Source organism: Struthio camelus, chromosome 9 (genome assembly GCF_040807025.1).
Source record: "Struthio camelus isolate bStrCam1 chromosome 9, bStrCam1.hap1, whole genome shotgun sequence".
NCBI lineage: Eukaryota > Metazoa > Chordata > Aves > Struthioniformes > Struthionidae > Struthio > Struthio camelus.
Window position 1 is genome coordinate 25,441,801 of NC_090950.1, and position 25,782 is coordinate 25,467,582.

Consider the following 25,782-nt stretch of genomic DNA (forward strand, 5'->3'; position numbering starts at 1 on the left):
CTTGGCACCGCGGCCTGGCTGCTGGGGGGGGGGGGGGGGCTGCCTGCCCTTCCCCCGCCCCGGCTGCTGCGGCGTGGGCAGGGTGGCTTCCCCGCGGGGTGTGTGTGTGGGGGGTGTGTGTGTGTATGTGTGGTGTTTGTGTGTGTGTGGTGTGTGTGCGTGAACGGCGCGGCCTCCCCTTCCTGTCATGGCCCCCGGGCGCCCTCCCCACCGCCGCGGCCTCCTCCTCTCCCCCCACAGGCGCGCACAGCCCGCGCGTCCCCGCCGCCGCGCGTTGCTAAACACGGCGGGCGCGCCGGTGCGGTGTGTGTGTGTAGGAAGAGGAGGAGGCAGAGGGAGGAGGAGGAGGAGGGAGGGAGGGCCGCCGACCCCCGCCCGCGCAGCGGCGCGGCCGGGCCGCAGGTTTGTTTTGCCGTGTGGCAGCAGCCGGCCGGCCGCGCTCCTCCTCTCGGCGCCTCGCCTCTCCCTTCCCTCGCTGGCTCTTTCTCTCTCGCTCCCTCATTTCTGTGTGGCTGGCCACCCCTCTCCCCGGTGCTGAGTGTCTGAGAGCCGTTGGCTGCTCTGAACCGTTTGGCTCCTTCCCTTAGTAACAGCTTTTACATTCTGCCTCAATTCCTCTTCAATCTAAATCACACACACACACACACACACACACACACACACAGAGAGATATTACTTTTTTTCCTCCTTCCTTGGGACTTAATCTCTAATCCCCCCCCCCTTCTTTCCCCACCCTCCCCCTCCCCCCCCCAGTCTCTGGCTTGGGATATAATTGAATATCACAGCAGTATTTGGTGGTTATTTTTTTTTCTTCCTCCTTCTGTTTTTTTTCCTGCTTTTTTTTTTTTCCTCCTCTTGGTGTGGACACCTCAGCTAAAAAAAATATTATACATACATATATGTGTATATATATACACACACACAGACACACATATGTGTGTATATATATATCGAGCTGTATAAAAAAAAAAGGAGGAGAGAAAAACAAGGGTGAATTTCTTTTGCCTCCATTCCAAAGGAAGGGGGGGGAGCAGCCACTCAGCCATCAATTGCAAGGTAAGGACTGGGGTGTTTTGCACCAGAAACCTCTCCTGGGCTGAATAAAGTGCTTCCAGGGGGGGGCTGAGGAGGCTTTTTTTTGGGGGGGGGAAAAGGGGGGGCTGGGAGGGCTGTGGGGGAGGGAGCGCTGTTTGTGTCTGTGGTAGTTGGAGGAGCCGCGTGGGGGATGGGCACAAGTGTAACATGCATTTTTTTTTTCCCCCCAACTTGGCCCCCTTTTAATGTGCTTTTTTTTTTTTTTTTTTTTTTTTGAGGGGCTGGGGGAAGGGGTGATTCGGGTTGGGTTTCTCCCACCTTTCCTCCGAGGTGGTTTGTGGGGGCATGTTTTTGGCACCCCCTCCTCCTCCTTTCCCTTCCCCCCCTCTCCCCATCGCTGCCCTCCCCTCCCCCCACTGCGTTTTATTTTAAAGGATTTAAGGCAAAAAAGAATTGGCAGCAAATTAAATAAAGGAGCCATCATGAGGCAGGCTGCTTTATAACCTATTTTTAGCCTGATTTGTGTAAAGAAGACTCCTTCTCCCTTCCCCCTCCGTGCATATTTACTTCTTCTGGGGGAAAAAAGGCAGGGGGAGAGGAGGGGGTGGGAAAAAAAGAGAGAGTAGGAAAGCCACCTAAAGTGTGACCCTAAAGCTCTGTTTATGTTGCACTCGGTTTACGGTCGTTGTTTATAAGGTATATTGCTAAGAAAGCTTGGGCAGAAAATGTGCTTGTGCCTGAACTCATGCTGCGTGGGGGAGGGGCGGGCGCTGTGTCCACTTTCCTCCCTCCGTGTGATTTCTTTCTTTTTTTTTTTTTTTAATTTCCTTTCTTTGAACTGTGTCTCTGTTTCGTTGGGAGCTCAGGAGGGATGTGTTTCCTTTCTGTTAGCTGCCGTTGAGAAGGCAGTCTTGGATGGGAGAAAATATTTTATATTTAATTTTTCTTTTTTTTTTTTAAGCAGTGAAGTGGCAAAGTTATTGTTTATCGGTTTCCTGCTAAGTTCTGGGTGGAACATGATATAATGTGCGGTGACAGGGTGAGGGCCCCCTGTAAAGGCAAAACGTGGGCCCAGGTTTTGGAAAATAAGCTTTTATATGTTCTAAGAGAGCTATGCCTTTCTGAATTGACCAGTATCAAAAATCCTAGTTGTGAGTTGTAGCTTGTATCTTTTAGAAAGTCTTACAGAGTTAATATATGTACCTTTTTGATGATAAGTGTTATGTTTATGTATATATTTAGAAAAAATATGTGGTCTATTATTGCTATTATTGTACCTCTTAAAGGGTTAAAGTTATAATGTTGCTCCAGGTGAATTTAATCTTTCATCACTAAATTTCCTTTTAAGGCAAATTGACTGAATAAAAGTCTCCTCTCACTTATCTTTGCTTTAACCTCTAAAAAGAGAACAAAAAACTTTTTCTGTGCTTTATGATAGAGGCTTGTTGCTGCAGATTACACGTGAGTTTTTAAGAAAGCTTGGTTTGTAGGTTGCTGTGTAGGAAAGTGAAGTTTGCTAGTGAAGTTTTTACTACTATCCAGTGTGCTCAACTTCCTTATTTTCCTGTGTAAATCAATTTTTTAACTGATTTATGGAAGAGATCACCAAACATATTCCTTCTTTGTTATTAAAACACGAGAGACAGAGAGGCATGATCAGGAGAATTAAGTCTTTGTCACATTAAAAAAAAAAAAAAAGTCTGGGCTTGTCTGACTATCTTTATTGTCCTGCTGTATTAAAATAGATGTCTGATAATGTTAAGCATGTTAACAAGGTTCCTTCTTGTTGGTGGTCCGTGCGATTTGGATACTCGCTGGGGCTTTAGTTTATGCCCCTTTGAGAGAGAAGTCACTGTTTGCAAAAGTCATGTTTGGATTTTGAGTTGTACCTGAACTCTTAGACATACGGGTGGTTTTGGGCCCTCGTTGTACTCTAAGCCAGGCAATTTTGAGGCTTGTCACCATGAGGCTCATGCTGGATTTGGCCGTACTTCGGATGCGTTCATGTTATCAGTCTTTTCAGAGTACATTTCAAATTAGGACTCATCCTGAAAACTCTTGTGTGTGTCCTTGGAGTTAAGCAAGTGGATAAGTGTTCGTGGATAAGGGTCTGAGGGTTTTTTCTTTTAGCCAAAAATAAAAAAGAGCTGTACTTTTGAGGTGATTGTGTTTAGTACGCATTTGGTGCCGTGTAAATGATAGTAGCAAACTTTTCTGTGATTTCTTTGTGCGTGTTTGCTTTTGGTTAAGATCTAATGGAGTAGCAACGTATTGTATTATTTATCTCAGATCACTTGAAGCCTGTCACTGTCTTAAGTTTTCATAGTTGAGGGAATGTGGATCTGTCTCCATGAAAACAGGCTTCGTGTGTAATTGTGTCTTGGGAACTTGGTGGCATGCCTCCCAAACTATTATTGAGAACACCTGGAAAATATTTGGTTTTCACTCCATGAGGGAAGGGAAAGGGGAAGGAAGTGTAATTTAAATATATGAGAGGAGTTGGGGTTTGGCTTTTAGTCTTTTTTAAATGACTATAGAAGGGTTTGTGATTTTTGTTCATTTAAACGTGCCTAGCCATAATGGCTGTGCGTAAAGAATGCAATCATTACATTTTAGAAACTGTTGCTTAAGTTTTTTTCCTCCTTCAAAAGGGTCGTTATGAGACTTTTTTTTTTTTTGAAATACTTCTTTCAGTTTTACTCTATATATGGTAATTATTGATGTTTGTATAATGCTTTGAAGTTGTAAGGCTTCATACAAGTGCTAAGTACCCAACAGCAGTACTTCATAGTCATTTTCCCATCCTGAGAGTCTGATGCTAAAAAGTGTTACAGCCTTAAGCATGAAGAGAATGGTCAAAATTGCTTATAATACTATTTTCAGGTAATATTTTTCAGTTAGGAAGAACAGATCCAAATTGTGTAAAGCAAACTGAGTTATTTTACCTAACTTGATTTTGCTTATGGAATTTAATTAAACATGGAGTTCTCATTTGAGTAAGAATATGTTTGCTGTTATAAATTTTGTAGTGGCAATAAAGACCCATATCCTACAAGGATAGAATCATGCAGAAGACAGGAAGTCCTGTAAAGAAACGCACAATTTCACGAACATCGGTAGTCTAGTTTAGTTGAATAAGCTCTACAGATGTCTCTGAAGTTGCTCACAGAAGTAAATGTGTTTTGTATTAGTGATGGGCAATAGGATCTGCATCTTTCACGATGCTGATGCTTTTTTGGTATCGCAGTGCTATTAAAAATTCTGGGGAAAGCTGAGGCAGTGGCAAGCAACACACCTTTCCTTCACTAACGCTGTTCCCTTGCTCGTCTGGAGTCCCCAGAGGAGACGCACTACTTCTCCTCCTCTGTCCCTTCTCCCCATGCAAGCTTTTGCTTGCTCTGTATGTGTGTCACTCTCCCTGCTTCCTTTCTGGACCCATAGCTACTCAAAATTGTGATGCATGTATCAATTCTGACACTTTGGAGAGGACACTGCTGGCAACGTGAGGAGAAAGAGATGCAAGCCTTCCACCAGCTTTTCCCCTTCAGAACTGAGACAGGAGGTCATACAAGTGGTGCGTTTCCCACTTTGGAGCAGAAGGCAAGGACAGGGTGGACTGCAAGACTGTATATTGTGTGTTGATAGTGCAGTACTGTGATATTGAAATAGCATAGTGTCTTGAAATACCTAATAAATTATAATATAATTTGTATTGCTTATATTGAGAGAATGTGCTACTGACATGATACTGGAATACTGGCCTTCCTTAGCGTGTTTGTTGCGCGTGTGCTCACACACACCAGTACAGGATATAACGAGTAGTGTATTTGAAGTCCTAACCCATAAACATCTGCTCATACGAGTAACTGTGCAAGGAGAAGAGAAGTGAAAGTGTGTGTATATATATATGTATATACAAACACAAAAAAGTAAGAGAATATACTTATTGCATGTTAATTTTTTAATGTAAATTTAAATGCTTTGGGGTGAAGAAGCGTCAGAAGGTTTTCATTAGGGGACAGGTGATTAATAGCTTTTCTCAGTGTATATGAGTTGCGTTGCAGCATTGATGAAATATCTTCAAATTAATAGATGACGAAGAGATATTATTTCCTGTGTTCCTGCTATTGATTTAGATATCCCTATCCCCAATATATGCAAGTTTCTAAGTGTAACAGTATGGAGTTGGATGGTCTTAATTTCTGTAAAGTAGCATAATGAAAAGAATGACTTTAGTAGGAAAAGGTTCATCCAGTGATCCTAAGCAAAGGAGACGGAGGCTGCTTTATTCATCTCATAATTGGTTTCCTCTGAGATAAGGTGTGACAATGAAATAAGGAGTAAGAAATATCTTCCTTTGGATGAAACTGTAGGGGACTATATTGGTTCCTTTTTTTTTTTTTTTTAATTTCACAAAATTGAATTAGCTAATTTGAGGTAAAAAAAAAAAAAACTAGTGAAGATAAGGCAGCTGATAGCTGTCAATTCACAAGAGTTGATAGGTTGAGTTAATTAAAAAAAAAAAAAAGAAAAAAAGGAAATCTAGGCTAGAAATCACTATGCATGCCAGTTTGTGTGAAACCTGTAAACTGTACTCTCCTCTTTAGGGTCTGTCTTGTTTTTCTAGATTCAAGATGATAAGGCCCTTTTCTTTCTTCTCATAATGAAAAGGAGGCTGAAATTGTTTATGCAAAGGGCCATGAAGTTTTAATGGTCACAGAGGGCCAGAAGTTGAGGTCTTTTTTTTTTTCCCTTTGTTTCTGAAAGATCTGCAGAAAGATCTGTTCAACATATCCTCTGAAACATTGCCTTCAAATACTAGTATGACATAGGTTCCTGTGACATCCCTTAGACTCCTTTTTATATCGCTAAGAAGCCTTAAAATTCTTCCTTGATAAGAAATAAGCAGTCATTCCAAGCCAGAGGATGTGTAACTGAGTGGGAGAAGGTATACAGTGGTTGGGTGCGTAGGATCTGGTTGGCTTGGCTAGCCAAGAAGTGAAATTGCAAACATTGCAGCTCTTCCCTTGCCTCCTCCCCCCACACCTTTTTTTTTTTTTTTTTTTTTTTTGGAGGGGGCTGATTTCTAGAGAATAAAGAAAATACATACTTGTAGAAATAATAATAAAAACGCTTGATGAATCTGTGTAACTTTCTGAAAGCCTACTAAAGGAACTTATATTAGGAGTGATTAGGAGGAGTGTTGCAGAATTATATCTGTGAATATATGCAGCATCTTTGAAAGTGTCCGGTCTTGAGTCTTTGAATGTATGTGCTGGTGGCATAATACACTGCTATGTAGAAATACTAAGGTTACTTTTAAACAAGTTAGCTTGCATACCAGAGGCAGCATATCTAAAGATAGTATCCTGTTCAGACTAATAGATCCCTTCTTTGGGAAACCTAGCAGGAGAGTGTTCATTAACCTGGTTGCACTTGAGCTGGTCCAGGTGTTGCCCGCACGTGGCCCTTCACTGTGCTGTGTACTCTTCACACAGCTCTGAATTTTAGAAGCAAGATGTGGTGTAGGAGTGGATAGTAGCAAGTTAAATATGTATTGTAGTTTTATTGGGTGCAAATGCAACTTTTTAAGAATACAAACTGGCATCTACATTTGTATAGTAAAATTTTGATACAGTGATATTTATAAAGTTGCTGAGTCCCCACAATTGCATGTGAAGTTGGCAATCACTGCATGTGCTTCGTGTTTCTAAATATCAAGTCTTAAGTGTAGTTTGCTGGCTTTTGCAAACTCCTGTTAGACTGTAGTTTCTGTTTCTTTCAAGGAATAGTATTAGTAAAAAACGGTACTGTGTACTGTGATTTGTGTTTACTCTGCTGTTGCAATTCTTAGTCTCCATGTTGCAAAGGAGCAATCTTGTTTATTAGTGATGTCTAGCAGTAAAAAATCAGAATCATCCAGAGAGCAACCAGGGTTTTTTCTTTCTTTTATGATCTAAGATTCAGCTCAATCTCTTATGTACTGTGTTACAGAGACGCTCTATACAACCCATCTAGCATATGCAAACATTTTGAAATGTTATCTCAGATAGCTGGAGTTGCATTAGTAGAAATACTTTGGTTGGTCTGATTCAGCTGAGTATTAGGCCCCCCCCCCCCACCCCCACCCCGGGCAGGGCAATAGTTTTGCCAACCTGGCAGGACAGGCAAGCAGCTGTCTTTGCAGCAGATGTTAGTGCTGCTTTTAACCCATTGATGGGTTTGGAGAATGATTTAATCACTTCCCCAGTTTCATTGAAAGCAGCCATTGAACTCCATTGACATCATGGGGTTTGTAGCTTTTTATGAATTAGAACTGAAACTGACCCTGGAAACTTTCCTGCTCTATATGCAGTTACATGGCTGCTGGCAAAAGCTTTGACTATAGAACACACAGAAAAGATTTCTGTAAAGTTTATTTCTGGAGTATTTTTCCAAGGTTATGAGTTAAGGGTCAAATATTTACTGCTCATGAAACTGTAGTGCTAAATACTGTGCCCAGTGCCAAAACCACAGAAATTGTCAAGGTTTAGAGCCCTAAATATAACCTTTCCTAAAAGTTACATCCCTTTGACATTAACAGTGTTAAAAGTTCAGGCTCTTCACATGGGTGACCTATCACCAGCAAACCCTGACATAGGAATTCTGCTGATTGCAGGCACATATGCGATGAATTTGAATCCCCTGATGGTTCCCCAAAAGTATCAGCCAAAGAAGAGACGGCTTGATTTCCTGGAAGAAGTTGTCTATGCTGGCTGAGAAGAGAAATAACAAATTTTATAGCTTTTCCCTGTTTTTGGACAGACTGATTAATGCTGGAGTGTAAGCATGACTTCTGAAAATATATTTTTGCCTTGTAAAAATAGTAATAACAAGGATCAACATTTTTTTTTATTTATCATTGATATTGGTCTAACTTATAGTCCTGTTAGAACATATGAGATTTTTTTGCTGTTGAGAGCGCAACAGGAGTTCAGAGAGCGTTAAGTATGTTTGATTTTACATTAAAATACTAGTTGATCCTAGCTAAGATGAATCTGTTTGGTGGCCCTGCTTCCAGTCTGTTTGGTTCACAGAAATAATGGGAGCTTTTCCTTTCGTAGGCTAAATCCAAATTTGTGGGAAAAGTATTTTTGATATTGCATAGGCCTAAGGGGTAAAGAGCGAGAGATCTGGGTCAAAAAAGTAGGACATGCAAGATTTAGAAGCTGCTGAAGTATATTTATTTGTCCTATATTAGGTTAAAGGAAGTATTGGTGCTTTCAGTTTGGCAATATGTCCTTCAGTCTGCGGTGTTCTGTAAAGAAAGACAACTATTAAACAATGAATCATAGCTAATTTTTGTATGGATGTCAACATTCTTCTCTATTGCAGAAATTTTTGCTTAGATATTAACACAAACATACCTTCCTAAATACTCTTACTAATAAATTTTAATTAGAAGGTGCTTTGCAAAAACATGGATTTTGCCATGATATTTGTGAATCTATACCATATATCACTTTGGGGTTACATTTGTTCATATTTAATAACTTTAAATGTATTTTAAGCAAAATTATGCAGGTATGGATAAAGGAAAATGAAGAACAGTGTTGTCAAACCAATCTATTAATGTTGACATCAAATAAACTGTGCTAAAATCATATGCTGTGTAGCAACAGATTAGCTGTTTCCCATAGCTAATGCAACAGATCTGTGGTTTAGAGAAGCAGAGTCCATGCTCACTGTGTAATTTGAATGTTTATCTAATATAGACATGGTGCCTGATTCTCACTTTATTTCAGAAGTGCAACTGAATTTCCTCCGTTTGGCATTTCTTGTTCATGATGTGTATTTCTAGCACTGAGATGAAAGAACTTGGAAATGGTAACTTCGGTAGGTTAAATTGTCATAAAAGCGAAACAAATATACTAAGATACAGTTTAGATGAGATCGCTGTGGTATTAGATCTGGATGTCTAAATATAGCTGATTAATATAAACCAACTTTCTTTTAACAGTTTTCACCATTATAGTAAATATTTGTCTCAAGTGGTTGTAGGAAAAATGCTTTGTATTTTGGTTACTGTCTTCCACAGTAGATTCTGAATGGCCTTTGATTACATTAGAAATATCAATGTGTTTATCTTACTGTTGGCAAAGTCCATGTTAGTTGGTTCCTGTACTGTCTACACATGCAAGGTTATTTTGATATGGGTTACTTATTGCTGGTTCATCAAGGGCCTTTGTAAGGTTCTTTCTTATAATAGATACAGTACACAGAAAAAGAATTATAAATTAAGTTGTAGGAGTCTGTCTCATTTTAAAAAAACAAAAAAAAACCAAAAAAACCCCGAACTCTCTTAACCCAGATATATTACTTTCTGGTAAAATAAATGGGCATTGCGTATGTCCTAAAAATGAACTTTCTACTTCCTGCGGTTTTGGGCTGGTTGTCTCAAGTATCCAACTGAATGTTCTCATCAGTATCCTCTTGTTATCCTGAAGCCTGAGCTAGTCGCAACTGTGATCATGTGGGTAAGGGCATGCTGGTATGTACTGAGCAACAAAATTTGACTTTTAAAGATAGTGTTTTTATGTTGACAGAAATGCGAAGAAGAATTTAAACAAATGGATGAAAGGTAAAGCAAATAGAATTTAGTGAAGTAGATAGGAAAAACATTTTTGATGTTCTGACTAATTCTTTGACACTATTAACAACTTCATAGCCGAGACTCAGCTGGTATGTGAACTACTGCATCGAACTCCAGTTAATAGTACTTCCGTTATATAGGCTGAGATTCTCTGTTGTTTTAACTTGCCAAGACTGCCACCATCAAGGCTTACATAATTTGAACATTGCTAAGGAGCTCCAAAAGCAGCATTTGCAGTGATAGTGTATTTAAAATCCTGTTTGTGCATGTATCTGTTAGCATGCTTCCCGCTTTCCCAGTTGCAGTGTCTAACTACCCACTTGTGGAATGGAGGTTTTTTCAAAATGGAAAGCAAGAAGCGTACTGTTTTTACAAATACATCTTCAGAAAGAAAATTAATCAGGTTTCACTTGCATTAATGTTAATGTAAATGCTGAAAGTTTTCAACTGTTCTTTCAGAATGCGAGCATGCTGTTAGACCTACTGCTGTTCAGCATTATTAAAATAACCCAGAAAACTACCTGCCTAATTAGAAAACCAGCGGTGCAAGACTGTACTGCTTTTTGTTCTTTTTAAAATTACCCCTTCCAACTGACAGTATGGTCTTGCCCTTTCCTCTGGTTGCTTGTGCTTCCTTGTGTTTGCTCTAACGTGAATGTTGCAAATTAACTTAATATACCTGGAAGTTTTGTCGCTGTTACGAGAGTTTGCATCATTTTATTATAATCCTTTTCTAAACCTGAATTTGTTTTTGTAAACTCTCCTTCTGATTTTCGTTTTTCTTTGCTTTCTTTTTCCTTTTGTTATTTTGGACTTTTGTGTTCTCCCTATCTGTTCTCCTGTCAGTTTTTCAAACCGAATTAGTGCCTTTTTCCTCGTTTTCTTGTAATGCTTTTGTTTCTCTGTTATCCTAGTTTTCTGTTTTCTTCCCCAGATATCATTGCGTTCTATTTTTAGCTCAGCTTATACATGTGACCTGATCCTATGTAGCCCTACTAAATCATGGGAATAAGGCTGCTCTCTCTCACTACAAATTTAGACAATGTTACACTATTCTGTGGCAAAGTGAAACCTGCCAGAATCATGAGCAAGTTTCATTTTGCAGCTTGTGCTACTGACAGGAGGATAGCCTGTAGAGGTGAGAGGTGCCTGTATATGTCTGGTGTGTGGAGGGAGGGATAGTTGGGACACTTACACAGGAGAGGAAACAGAGTTGACAGATTTTGGTAATGCCTTTATTTGACAAAAATAATCTTGGCTTTAGGCGTGAAACATTGATCCAGCTCTTGATGAAGTCAAAAGGAGACTTGGCGGGGGGGAGTTGGCATGAATGTTCAGTAAGAATGTGAGAAGCTGAAGATTGAAATGAAAACCTCAGTGGAGGTTAGCTTTATGCTTTTTAAAATAAGGGATTTTTATACAATAAATTTTATTGACATTGTGACTTAACAAAAGCAAAGTCAATCACTGTGAATTCAGTCACAGCCTTATCTTATTGTTTTTATTGTGGGTAGTGTTGACAAGTCACATGCCCTATTGTTCTAGGTGAACAAATATAGCTTTGATAGTGCAAGCTGATATGCGTGGACAGACTCCTTTGTCCTGGCACAGATGAGTTTGCAGAATTGTGACTTCACAGTTGAAAGACAGTCTTAATTTAAAGAGCTTACATCTTTAATTAGTCTAGAAACTGCATAATATATGGTATTGCAGTTGCTTGGTATATAATCACTGGTTTTATTTGGTACGTTCTTGTCCAGAACCTAAGAAAATAAATGGAAGAGGTTAAAGCATCAGAAACTCTCTCCTACCTTGTTGCCTAGCTAAACCTGTGGAGAGTAGGCTTACATTCTGCCTCTGAAATAAAGGTGTTTGGGACTGAGAGAACACAAGATATGCTTTGGAGAAAGTTAGTAAAAGTGTTATGCTTGAAAGTCTTTCAAACATAGGTCCTTTAACACAAAGCTGTTGACCCTTGAGATGATAATAGTGAACCTCATTCCTACTGAAGTCACAGTTTCATGGATCACTTCTAACTTACTCTTCCTTTTTATAAGCTCCTGTAATCAGGATGTATATAGTGTAACTAAGATGTATGTAATAGAGGCTTGCTCCAGGCAGCAGTTTGGCTTGTGAAGCCTGTGGATGTAATCCTCCAACCATATATGGGGGAGGATCCCATTGAAATTCCTGTGAGTTTTGCTTAAGGAAGAGCAAAAAGATTAGTCATCTCTGCCAGCAATGATTTTGTTACGTTATTGTTTTTAGCAGATCTTCATAATGGCAATGTAGCTCATTATCTGTTTCAGTACTCTTAATTCTTAGAATAATTTTTTTCTTCTTATTAGTTTGTAATTTCAGTTGAGACATAGGGTCCTTTTTCTTCTTCAGAAACCGATGCTAGCAGTACATTTTATACCAATACAGTAGCCTTCACCAAAATGATCTTGAACTGTGAGAGCTCCGTTCTGGGTGTTACCAAGATGCTGTATTTATCCTATGATGATAAATCATCATAGCTCTGTTTGCGGCATGTTGACAATATCGAGTCTGTGTTTGTCTGCCCTCTGATATTAGAAGACTTCCCCAGTTTTGGTGGCTTACTCTAAAGTGTTGCTTTAATTTCAGTACAGGATGAATGGCGAGTTTTTGGAGGTCTAATGCAGATACCGTACACTAATAGAATATACATTGCGGGATATTTCTTAAGGTTTTCAAACTTCTTTTGAGCACTGCTGCTGTTTGTGTAGGCAGCCCCTTCATAGGAACTGCTTGAAGAAAGGGAACTATGGAATTATTTTCTCATTAATTCCTGTTCTTAGCTTGTAAATTCTCTCTCTAAATCTTCATAGGCTTTCAGATATCTACAGCAGAATGCCAGAGAATGCCCTCAAATTTTGCTTTTCTAATTTGACTATTATATAGTAATGCACTGTATTTTATTTTATTGCATTTTTAACTGTACTGCACCGAAGGCTTTCTGTCCAGGTAATGGTATACGGACTTCTAGTTAGGATAGAAAGCTGATGTCGGGATTATCTGCTATTTCTGCCACTGTATGACCTTAGCAAATGGATTAACAAATTTACCTATGCAGCAATGAGTTAGTATTTCACAAGGGTTTTTCTGTGATCAGTTCAGTGCCTAGAGATCTTCAGAAGGAAGGCTGTGTGGAAGTGTAAAGTAGCTTTAGTTTTATTTTTCAAGCTCTGCTTACTTGATGTTTGTTTTAGGCAAGTGTTCCTTTCACGTTCATAGGTTTTGTGCTTGATTTTTTTAGTCCAAGTTACGCTGGACGGTCCGACACAGTCCTTCACTTCGGAGATGTTTGCTGATAATATTCGTACATGTTGAGTAATCGAGTTGAAATTAGGTTACTTGGTTCATAAAGTTAGGCATGCTTGTGTGTTTGGTAATGTGGAACTGCAACCTTATAGGAAGTTTTAATAGATTCCTATACTTGCTGCTTTCAGCCCTCATTAGCCTCATTAGCTTTTTTGGGGAGCGGAGGGGAAGGCTCCACCTCTTTAGCGGAGCCACTTCACAGATCGGTTTTAGAATAGGGCTATACGCACTGTTTGTTTCAGCTGAGGAGATGGGAGTGAAGATGCTGGAACCCTCTGCTCTTAGTGAAATGGAAATCTAGAACTAAAGCTACAAATATCATTCAGTGAAAACTTTCTCCACCTGAGAAGAAAGTTTCTGTCCTGTGTGTCCTGTGCCATAGTTTGACTCCTGAGTCATGCTGGTACAGTGGTTTATAGGATGGTCCTACAAACATCATCTCTGGAACGATTTGCATTAAAAAGTACTACTATTTTTGGAGGGTATTAAAATGGAAGTGTTTTTTGAACCAGTTTACGACAGGAATCCACGAACACTTGCATTGTCACCATTAAGGAGGCAGCAAACTATACTTTTTCATAAGAATGATCCTAAAATAGGTAAGGATGAGCCATTATATTAGCTTTGCTGTCAGGCGAAATATTAGTTGACTGCAGCGGGCCAGGAAATAGCTAAGCCACTCTGACATGAACTTTTCTGTATCTGTTGTAATGTCTTCACTGCTTGGGTTTACTCATATAAGAAACAGACTTAAATGGTGACATGATCTTTGCCGTGTGGTTGCAATCCCACTTAGTCCGTTCTTCTTTCATAACTTAACAGTGACTTTTGTTTATAAATTTATACTGTTAAGCTAATTTATGAGCTTGTGTGAAAGTTTTTAGTATGCCCTTTACTGAGAACCAGCAGTATTCTCCTTGCCCATCAGAGTTGCACGCCCCAGGCAGATAGCACATTGCAGGTCTTGTCATGAGAAATGCTTGCGCAAGATGCTCCGTTCCAAATACAGAACGCTGCTGTCTTGTGAGAATTTTCACCAGCAGTCTAGGTGGTGTTCAAGAGACAAGTCAGAATCAGAGAGCACTGCTGCACGTGCACAGTTGGACTACTTGTGATTCTAATGAGTATCTCTGCTTGCCTTTTTTAATTGGGGAAATCTCTTCAGTTTGAAAATAGTAGTTAAAGGAGTACACATTTGCTTTTTTTTTGCTATTTCAGATCATGTTTTTAAATAATTTACAGCTTATGTTTGTGGCTTGTCTCTTATTTTTACCTTCCTCTATGCTGAGCAGTTACACTTTGGTTGATTTACAAAAAAAAAAAAAAAGAGAGAGAGAGAAAAATCGCTCTAGCACTTTAATAAATCCTTTAAACTTTAAAAAATGTATTCACACGTGATAGTTAGCAGGGCTTGAAGTTAGAAGAGTGAATTTACAGTACATTCACATTTTTTTGGAATGACTCCCGAATGAAAATGCCTTATTCTTGTTTAGTGTAATCCATTTTCAGCAGATACAACTGCTGGTGTAGGCAAGCCCTAATCGTTAAAGAATTACTTTTAAGTGCGATCCTTGGATCTTTCTAAGAGAGCTCAGGGAAGCCCATAGTTGGACCATTTTCTCATATTCTTTTGAGGCAATCTACATGTTCTTTGTTAGAAATAAATTATCACTGTTGAAATCAATTCAGGTTCTCTGGAAATGGTCCAACCTTCAGGAAAGAAAAATATTAGAGTGAGTGTGTGTGTGTGTGTGTTGGTAAAGGGTTTCCCTTTATTTTAGTATTTGCAATGTCATGTTTAGCAAGTAGGTCATTTTCAGATGCATTAGTGTTCTGTGAAACTCATTTTGGGGCTGAAGTTTTTCTAGTCTTGTGTTAAGCTGAAAGATTTGCGTTTAATGTTTCAGATTTTTGGCTTTAAATAGTTATGGATATGTACATTTGTTTAGTTAAAATATGAGTGCCGTGCATGTTTCAGGAAAACAGAAAAATGAACTGTTTAAAATGATGACAATGGGTAGCATTGTTTGATCAGTCATTTGTTTCGATGTCTGAGACGTTTTATTGCCAGTTTATATGTTGAAATTTGTTGAGGAAGTAGCCTTTGCTTGGAAGACTTAAATATTTGCAATATGCTGTTTGTTTGGTTTATTAGGTTACGTGTGGTTTGAACACAGGTTTTTTTTATTTTAGTCATGAGTTTTGGCAAAACACTCTAGCATACATCATCAGTCATAAACAAGCTAGAGAGGACTAATGCTTCACTCATGCAGCACTATCAAAGTGTGTAAGATTAAAATTAAAAGTACCTGAACGCTGTTTGTGCATGTGTGTCTTGGACCTGCGCTCTGCTGAGACCGACAGTGTGCTCGTATAAAAATTCTTTGCCTCTAAATCATTAAGGTAGCAACAATTTGAAGTTATTACGGTTTTTATTTGGGGGAGTTGCAGCTTTCTAGACGAGGTTTGCACCTGAAGGTGAATACTGTAGACACTTAAGCCGTGAAGATACATGCCTAGCTGAGTTTCTCACACATTTTCCAAAGTGAACAGGGCTTCTCTGATTTTTGCACTATTTAAACATGTGTCACTCAGGAGGCTTAGGATTTGGCAGAAGGCTGGCATTCAGATGTGTACGCTCCTCAGAGTTACGTAAGCTGGAACATCTTGAAGTCAGTTGTTTAAGTCTGCAGGTTGACTTCAGAAGGGTTGAGGCAAGGTGCAGTGAAAAGAGCCCCCAAGATGCCTAAGAAACTTGGCACTAGGTCAGGTTGTTGAAGCTCTTGCTACTTGAACTGCCCCTAAGGAAGTGTCACTGGGAGATGGGTCAGGACAGCCTCTAGACCGGGTTAATAGGATAAGAGGCTAGAGCCTTCCCCTGAAGAAGAGGATTAACTGATATACACTCCAGCACAACAATTCTCCAGTGAAACTGCTGAACTTGTATATATATATTTGGTACCTGTACCTGCCCTTCACTTATTCCCCTCCTGTGATTTGGCTTCTAAATCAATTGCATTTTTCTTGAACCTATCCAAAGCACTTTAAAACTTATTCAGTGTTGGTTTTGTACCAAATGTTATCTCAGTCTTTGTAATCATAGAGCTGTGGTTTAGAAATTACCTTTTTTTTTTTTCCTTCTTTTTTTTTTTTTTGGTATTGACACCCATTTGGATACTTTGTTTGGACTTTTAACATCTTCATGACTGAAAACCTCAGCTGGTGTTGTTTGGTGGGACTAATTCTTCTTCAGGCAGAAATCAGACGTGAAAATGCCTTCCTCTGAAGTTTGTGAAGGAAAAGCTCACTTTGGTAGCTGTTGTGAGTTGTTGGGATTAGCTCTGAGTTTCTAGATAATGTAATTTTCTTTTAAAAAGAGCTCCCCGCCCCGCTTCCCCAGCAAGCCCTAAAGTATTCTTTGTGTGAATATACGATGTGATCTCTAATTATATGATCACGTACCATTCCACAAATAGTGCAATATAATAGCATAGAATTATTTCTAGGATTTTGTAGAGGTCTATTCAGTAGACTACCTTAAATCCTGATCTTGCAAGTTGTTTTGTGTAAATCAACTCCTCCTCATCCCAGAAGCACTGTTTACTGTAGTTCTGTGTTAAAGCTTGGGTTCAGAGCTCATTATAGAATCAGGGCTTCAGATGTCATTTTTGAAAGTTGCCATTTAACTGTTCTTAAACAGCATGTGCATATTAAGTAGCATAGCAGAATAAGAGTGGAATTGCTCACCTAGGTCTGCAGATGAATTATCATAATTAACTGCTTCTTCCCATGAATTGCACCTAACGAGGGCTGTGCTGTTGGCTGAAAATAAATTGTATAATGCATTACTGTTGACTAAATTATTTACATACCTTAGAGAGAGAGTTGCTGGTATAAAAAGTCTGCAGAAAGGGTGCTGAACTATTATGGAAATGAAATGGAAAAAAAATAACAAACAGAAGTTTGTGTAGAATGCTTATTCCTGGGTCAAGTAAGAGTACTGTAAATCCGTAATTTGTGATTTAGTGTGTGACTTTATCACATGATAGTCACATTATATAATGTACATATATAGAAGGCAGTTAGATGTGTGTATGCAGCCTTAGGCCTCATGCTGAGAAGACTGTACCTGTGTAGTTAGGAGTTGCTAAAATTACATCATTTTCCTGCTATATTACTGTTGTTCCAAAATATGTCAAAAGTAAAATATGGATTAGCAAAATAAATTGATTGTAAACAAACTGTGGTGTTCTGTGCTGTGAGACGTTTAAGGATTCTTAGGCTATTGCATGATCTATTTTTCCTAATGTCCTATTTAGCCAAGAATAATTTTAAAAGTACCATATTTGGATGTGGTATTGTGTTTTCATAATATGATATTCAGTAAGGTCCTATTGTTTCGTATTTATTATAACAGATGGTTCAACTATATAGAGATGACTTATACTAACTTAGCAGAAAATCGTACAGTAAATATATATATATATATGAGTCACTCCATGCACAAGTCTTGACAACGCCAAAATGATTACAATTGATTTGAAGATAGGCTCAGCTAGAGGTAGTGGTTTATATTAGAATTTGCCAAAGTAAGGATTGTCTCAGGTGGCATTTTACAATGGTGAAAGCCAGCATGAGGTATATAGGTCTTGATTACAACTCTTCTTGGATTTGCTTTTCTTTGGGACTTTGATTTGGGCCAAATCTTAGCGATCACTGACAAAACTTGAAAATAGTCTTTCTTCCATGTATTAAATTGAAACCTTGGTGTTTTAAGTGGAGGTGGCAGGGCCTGATGTGTTTAGGGTCGTCCAGCTCTCTCTTGTAACAGTGCTTCCCCAGTGAATGGTTGTGACTCTCAATGAGGACAAAGTTACAAACGGGGTTGTGGCCCTCACAGAAATTCAGTTTATGTGTGTTTTTTTTTTTTTTTTAAGGATATGATCCCGATGGAAATGTGGTTGCAATGGGGAGAAGCTTTGCAACAGCATGTAAGCTTGGAAAATTGGATTTTATTTAAATCTTTGGAAACAGACTGACATATTTGTCTGTGTTAAGAAGATTCCCCTTCTTACCAAATAAATTTAGCTGGAATAGGTCAGCTGTTGTGATCATGAGGTCAAGGAAAACTAGAAAGCCTTTTACCTATTAAAAAGTTTTCTTGAAAATCTTTTTCTCTTTTGTTTTAGAAGACATCCAAGAAGCTTGGCAAAGGTGTGACTCTCATGTCAGGAATGGATTCCCCCTCCCCCCCTTCTTTCTTCTGTAATACCCAAGTTTGACATAGGCAACCTTTAATTCTAGTGTTTCTGATGTGATAGGCTGGCTCTCCAGCCCTGAAAATCATTTGCTGTGGAGGGGACTGTGTGTAATATTATTAAAAGACTTTAAATAACAAGATGTCACTAATTGATGCATAATCAAATGCTAAAGATAGAAGAATAAACTAAGCTTTAAAATAAAATGTGTTAATATTCATCTAACATTTATGAAACTACATAGCAAATTATGATGGAACGTTTTTTAATGAAGAAGAAAGGATTGAGATTCTTAAGCATTTACTGTTATAACAAAGATCTGACTTAATGTATTCATCACCTTGATGTACACTTTCAGTTTGTGTTCTCTGAAACTTCAGAATGCTTTTGAACGCTTTGTTGCACAGTATACTTTCTCTTTATACTGATGAGCGATTAATGCTACTACACATACGTCCAATGGCGAAAATATCACCGAGGAAAAGACTCATTAATTTTTGTCTGTTCCATTTCCATTTTAAAAGAACTGTCCAAGTTTAACTTACAGAAACAAAATGGTGATTTCGGTGGAAAAGTTTTTGAGTTCCTATGAGAAGGAACAAACTCCACTCTAGTTATGGTTATTGTAGTCATTCAGACATGCAGTGAATCCTAAAATCACTGCTGAAAGACAGCCTTTTCTGCTCTCATTTCTCTGTTGTTTTGTGACTGAACTTTGAAACTGTTATGTAGAAGGCAGAGATCAGAAAGGACAGCAAAAGACCTTGGAAACACTCTACCAGAATCTGAAGTCTGAACTGCCGTGTTGCAAAGGCATGTTTCCTCCTTGAAGACTGGGAGGGAAGAACTGAGCTGCAATAATGTAGAGGAAGGGGAGGAGTTATATTAATTGTGTTTCTTTCTCTTCTATCTCTCAAAACATGTCTTGGAGCGTGTTAATTGCTAATGCTCAGAGCACTGCTTACCTTATGAATACCTTGATTCAGTGCCCTGTGTTAACAAGGTAGGAATTTCACCAGCTTCCTATGTCTGTTTATGTACAATCAACTATTTTATGAACTTGAGCACCTGACAAAACATTGTCACCAGGTGTGGTGCTAGTTATTGTTTGTATTGTAACAATCTTTTGGAGCTCTCGTTGCAGGACAGGCAGGACTTAGTTGTGCTCGATTCTGTACAGAATGGCAAAAAGTTAGTTCCCGCATCAGTGAAGTTATAACTTCAATAAAAAATGGAGGCAATAGGTGGGCGGATATGGAGAGATGAAAGTGTGTATTGAAATGCTGAGATTATACTGTCCATTTAGAGAAACAGTCATTTCAGTGCCCTGTAGTATAACTGTTTTCAAATTTGACTTTTTGTTTGGTTGAATGGAGTTTTTTGTACGTCAGAGAAGAGGAAAGTTTTCAAAGGGAAAAAATGAACAAATTTTGTGAATGTTAACGGGAAGCCTTGGGGCAGTGAGAACCTATTATGAAGCATGAGTAGAGGGCAAGGCTTTACATTCAGGGTACAATTATGGGTATAAAACAATTGCAGAGTTGCAGGTGAGAAAATATTCTGCTTTGCATCACAAACTCTAAAACTCTAAGTCCCAGTTGAGCAAGGATGGAATTCATCTTGGCTAACGTCTGTTCCTTTTTTGGAATAAGTGATGTTAGAGGAAGCATGAAATTTAAGTATGATTTCCGTTTACTTCAGCCTATCTCCTTCTTTGTATTTTCAGTTTTTTTTTTTAATTTAGATTCAGAAATGCAAGCATACCTATGCAAGCTGCTGGCTCCTTAATTAATCATAAGATAAATATAATGCAATTGAAGTTCAGCATTACTGAAATCGCTTCCATAAGAAGTTAGCTAGCTGCCCAGCCATTTGATGTCATCTAGGAACCACACACAGTTTTTAAAAAATGTCTTTGGCACAGTGCTGTGAAAGTCACTATGGTTGGATTCTTCAGATCTACATGAAAATAAGCCCTGAAATCTGAGCAATTACACTTAATGCCTTTTCAGGCGTCTCCCTCCATTTAGATACCTTCTTTAATACATTTGAGTAGCCCTGCTGACCACAGAGGCAGGGAGAATAAGGCCAATCCTTAGTCGTTAAGTGTTACTTTGTAAGAGAAGTTTCCATTCAGCCTTCCAAACGCTTGTTATGTGGTGTAATAATCTGGGATAAGGACTTAATCGTGGCCAACATAATTCTTGGTAAACAGAGATGATGATGTCTCATGGAAAAAAAACAAAGTAGTATAGCAATACAAAAAACATCACGTTTACTACCAGTTCTAGAGTTGTAATCATATAGATGCTAGACGTGCTGAGTATTGCTGCAGTAGAAATACTGAGATCCCTTTTACTCAAGTTAATAAATCTTGTAGCTAGGAAGGAAGGTATTGGAATAATAGGTAGAAGCAAAGGAAAATCAAATGATCAATAGAAATCGGATGATGGGAGAGTTTTCTGACTATATTGCCGTTAGAAAGTTGTTGCATAACATTATCCAATATATTGGGATTTTTATCTCCTTATACTTGTTTTAAGGGCATGGCAGAATAGACGTCTACTGAAATTCTTGCATCTGGCAATTTATTACTCTTTGACCGTATGTGTGTTTTGTTTTTGTTGTTGGTGGGTTTTTTTGAGTGAATGTAGTAGTGGTGAGCGTATTGCTTTGACAGTGGAGAGAGCTATATCTGCAGAATAAGTGTTGTCCAGATTGAGTGCAGAGCTCCCTGTCCTGTTGGGTCAGTTGTAGAACTCTGAAATAATAAGAGTTTTCTATTTTCACCTTACACATCTGCAGAATTTGTTCTTGAAATAACAGTCAATGCTTGTGATACAGTGATATTTTTTGATACAGTAAACACATGTCAGTAAAGCTTGTTTAAAAACCATTAGCACCTTTTGTATAGTTGAGTTCTGAACAACTACTAAGGAGCCAAGCCATATTCTGGATTTAAATACGTAAAGAAAAATAAAAGAGTAATTACTTGCCAGATGCAGGGATTTCAGGAGACTTGTCTAGTTTGTCATGCCCTTAAAACAAAAGTTAGGAGGTAAAATCGCAACACATTGAACAACCTTATGCAACTACTGTCTTAGGAAAATACAGTCAGAAAACTTTCACATCGTAATTGGCCACTGGTGTCCTGAATGATGTCATGTCCTGTATTTTGTTCAGTGTGTTCATGTACTGTTTTTACCGATCAGAGCCAAAGAAGAATACAAGATGAGAATACCGTTTACTATAGTTTCAGAAATAGAGGCCAGCATTTTTCTTTTTAATATCTGAGTCAACTGAAATTATGGGAAATTTACAAATTACATCAGGTATTCTTCAGACTGGTTTGATGCAGTTCTTACTGTTATCACCCTTTGCTTTTCTTACCCTTAGGTGTATTTGACCCTTTTTCTCTTTCATATTTTCACGTCTTGTTCTCATTTTATATTGCTAGGTTTTTTTTCTGCTGTATTTCTCTTTTGAAATTTGCATATTGTTCTGTTGATCACCACCTGTCTCATTTCATGAAACTGTGTTCCTGATTTTTAGTTTGTTTAGCCAAAACAGTAAAACAATGCTTCACTGTCTTCATTCAAACTCCTAATTACTGCCTGAGCACATAACTGATTATGATAGTGTTAGTGGTTACTCAGCACCTGTCACTTCTTTTTCTAGTTTCAGCCTTTCTCAATAAAAACCCATTATTGACCCATTTCCATTTTAACAAACAGCTCCCCAACCCATTCCCAGTTAAGTGGATTCAGCTTTTTTCAAGTCTAATACCAAAAATAGCGTCTCTTTGGATCATCCACCAATTTTACATTTTCACAATACTCTAGATATGTTTTTTTTTAAGTATGTTATTAGAAATTTTCGTTGTAAACTTTCAGTGTTTTGAGGATAGCCTAAGCCTTAATGGTATTTTAGCTGTGTTTGCCTGTGTGCTGCTTTCACTCTGTTCGGTGTCAAGCTTAGTGGCAACTTTGATCAAGTAATTAGAGTAACCATTTGAGTTGGAAATGTAATGTAACCTTTCTAGAAATACTGTTAGGCTGCCATGAGAACTTAAAACATATCTAGAAAATGGAATGTGCTGCTCTGTAGAAACCACTCATATGTCGAGGTTCCTTCTAGATTTAAGGCCTCAGATTGTTTAAATCTGCAACTCTCCTCAGGTCAGAAAACTTAATAACCATCTGTTCTGCATTGAGCAGGGCTACAGCTTTGATCCTCTGTGTTCAGTGAAGAAAAATAAAAAATCAGAGCAGCTAGATGGAATTTGAGTTATGCAGAAAACTCTTAGGCAGATTTTGATACACAGAAGAGTAAGGAAGGCTCTCTAGGCCCATGATACTAGGTCAGATATTAAACTGTGGCCAGCCAGCCCTTCTCAGGTATCTTCAGGTCCAATTTCCTGATATCCCTGTGTTTTCTGAGGCCCAGAATACTATGTCTTATCCTCTGTTGATGTTAATCATTTTAGGTATTGAAGAGTAGATCTGTTTGTGATGTAGCACAATTGATCTTTCAAAATCATATTTCACTTCTTATGAAAATAAGCATCTCCCAGAGGAGAAAGGACTTCTGTTTTCCTTTGCTGCTCATGTGGATGAGATGTACTTCATAGCCTGGGAAGTCCCATCTTGTATTGACTTCCTTGGTGTCTCAGTTCATTCTGACAGTGTGACTGGCTTTGATCTCAGCCTTTACTGGGACGAAATCTTGTGATGTTTTGGGTGGCTATGGACAGATCTGATAAAGAGACAGTTTCATATATTTTGTGAACAGGTCAGGCTGGAATTGACAGAAAATACAAATTGATACAGTTTTTAAATAGGGAGAGGGTAGGTATCACTGAAGAGAAAATAGCTTGTGGGAAGAACTGAACTGGCTTTGGGGATGGCTCTAGAGTGAGAAATTATCCAACAAAGGCTGTGAGGGTTGTTCTTTTGGGGATTATTGCTGGAGGATAGGAGAAGCATTTTACCTTCATTAAACTAAACTATATTTGAGTGTTTTCTTACTGGTGCCTTATCTCTATGCCACAATTGAAGGAAATTACTTTTTGTCCTTTTGGATCGCAGTGGGTGTGTTTGTTTAGCAGGTTTTTTCATTTTTTTTCCTTTTTAATTCTTTTTTGAGATGAATGGTCCAGGACTTAACACAAAGTACCCGTGGTTTCAAAGTAGGGAGAGAGAGAGAGGTAAATTTTCAGCATGTATTTGCTCACAGTGGACTCAGCTGGAAAAAAAGCACTTAATGTTTTCACTGAAAACTACTGAGAGCTGCAGGAATATTTGCTTAAATTAATTCACCAGATTAATTGCTATATGTCATTGGGTAAGCTGAGTACACAGGATATAGTGTAGTTTCACTGCTGTATGTAGCCTCGTGGATTTTTATAGAATGGTCTTCCATGTTTGAAAGTCAGTGTGTGAGATTGTGTCCATTTGTCAGTGTTTTAGACAACCTGTGGGAGTTCTTGTAGAGGAGTCTGTTTCCGTGTTTCTGGAGACGGTAAGTTAGGGGTGATGACTTGTTTAGTACTTTGGAGGCTCTCTGGTTGTCCTCATCCTTGCTGAGCAGGGCGTAATAGTCAAAATGTAAGGCAACAAACGGAATCTCCTTTGGGACCTAGCGTTGCGTTATTCAACAGTAGCCTCCAACCAATTAAATAGTGGTACTGATGGTCACAGCATAATGCTTCAGTTTATCTGAGGTTAGAATAAGCGTGTGTGTTTGTGTATGTCGGAGAGAATCTCTGGAGCTTCATAGTTGATGTATATCATCATAGTAGTCTATTGTCATTTATGTTTCTAGTTTCAGATCTAGGCATGCTATAATTGTGATCCTTTACAGAACATGTGGTCAGAATTGTACTTCTGTACAAAGGCCATATTGCTTTCGGTGGCCTTCCTCTAAAAAGTAGGGTGCAAGCTGCCTGGAATTCCAGCTGCGGGTCCTTTTAATTAGCGTATCCCTTTACTTTTTTAATTTCATTGAGGAAGTGTGCTTTTTTGATCCTGCTAGTGAAAGAAAAACTCAGGAGGCCATGCTGAATGGTGTCAGTTAAACTTTTACCTTGTGCTGGAACATTCAAAATGAGGTTTACTTTCCTGTCTTAATCAGCAAGATTACAAAAATTCAGTAGTGATTGAGATTAGACTTCTCTCCCTATATCATGGGCTTGTTAATTACAATTTTCAATTATGTCTTTTTTTTTTGGCAGTTTACCTAAAGAATTAAGAAAAGGCCAATGGGCAAAACAGGTGGGACAGAGAAGTGTGGTAATTGGGGAAGATTCTGAAACGTCCCTGTGCGTTCCGGCACACCCAGCTTCGTATCTGTGTGGAGGGGACTGAATTAGTTTTACTTGCTTGTGACTTCTGGTTCTGATTTTTCTTGTGCTGCAGCATACAGTAGGATGTAAGGCAGGATGTGTTCTTGATCAGTGATGACTTTTTGCAGCATTTTGCTGAGCTTCTTGTTACTGGAAACAATAATCTTTGAGCGCCAGTAGGAGATTTTGATATTTTGCTCGTTATCTTGAGCAACAGCTGTGGACAGCTCTATAGTTTCCCAGGGCAGGTATTGAAGAACCACAAATCTATATACTGCGGTTCAGGCTTTCTGCAATAGTTATCCTTAGTACATGGCGAATTGGAAATGACAGTCCTGTCTGTAAGGAACATATGTTAATCTTTGCGTTCTCTTTCACTCTTTCTGGTCTTGGTCAGATGTAAAGATTCTGGATAAAGTAACCTAAATTACCTAAAAAGTAAAGTAAAACTAGACTTAGGCCAGGGTTTTGCGTTCATTAGTACTGCATCTGTATGCTAATGGATCAGTTGGCAGTATGCTTTTGACTATCTTATTTCCAAGAAATTAGCAAGAACGTGACTTGATGGATATGTTGCCTTTGGGAGGAGGGAGAGTGTCTGGATAAACATGGTATATGCCAGATCAAAGCTGCTCCTTTTTGGCTTTTTTTGGGTGGAAATTCAAACTGGCAACGTCATCTTGTAGCAGCTCTCCGCTTTGTCTTGTGTGGTGGTCTGTTGTGCGTTTGTATTGTGTGGTGCTTTACTCTTTCGTTGAAAGAGCTCTTAGCTTGACTCAACCAGGATGCTGAGCTGCAGGGAGAGAGGGAGGAGGCGATGGAACTGGTGGCAAAAAACTTGCTCTGCAAGGAACTTTTGTCATTGTAGGAAGTTCAAATTACTGTTGTGCAAAGTGTGAGGAGAAAAACATCCCTGTTAGCCCGTACTGGAGTAAGACATCATGTTTCTCTAGTACTTTCTCGAGCAATTCTGTGTTTCAGATGTAAAAGGAAAAGTATGTTGAAGTGTGTCCCTGCAGTCCTCTCGTGAATGAATCGCTGTTGTGGGGCCAACGTATTATTCATTAGGGTGCTAGGTGAGATGTACTTTACGCTCTGAACTTTTGGGTCATGTTCACTAGAAATAGTTTCACTCTATTCTTTGTGTGTTTGTAACCTATGATCGTAGC

At 38.8% G+C, this 25,782-nt stretch overlaps 1 protein-coding gene across 13 annotated transcripts in view; it reads left to right on the forward strand.

The window, feature by feature from the left end:
* The first annotated feature begins 331 nt into the window (after positions 1-331).
* TBL1XR1 (TBL1X/Y related 1) overlaps positions 332-25,782 on the forward strand; it is a 124,379-nt gene continuing 98,928 nt past the window's right edge. For 3 of the 13 annotated variants that reach the window (XM_068953929.1, XM_068953934.1, XM_068953942.1), the window contains exon 1: positions 409-1,056. The gene's annotated coding sequence lies outside the window, so the exon portion shown is untranslated. Of the gene's footprint in view, positions 1,057-1,676; positions 1,732-19,253; positions 19,274-25,782 lie in introns of those variants that run through there. The other 10 variants (XM_068953930.1, XM_068953935.1, XM_068953931.1 and 7 more) reach the window with 8 other exon arrangements.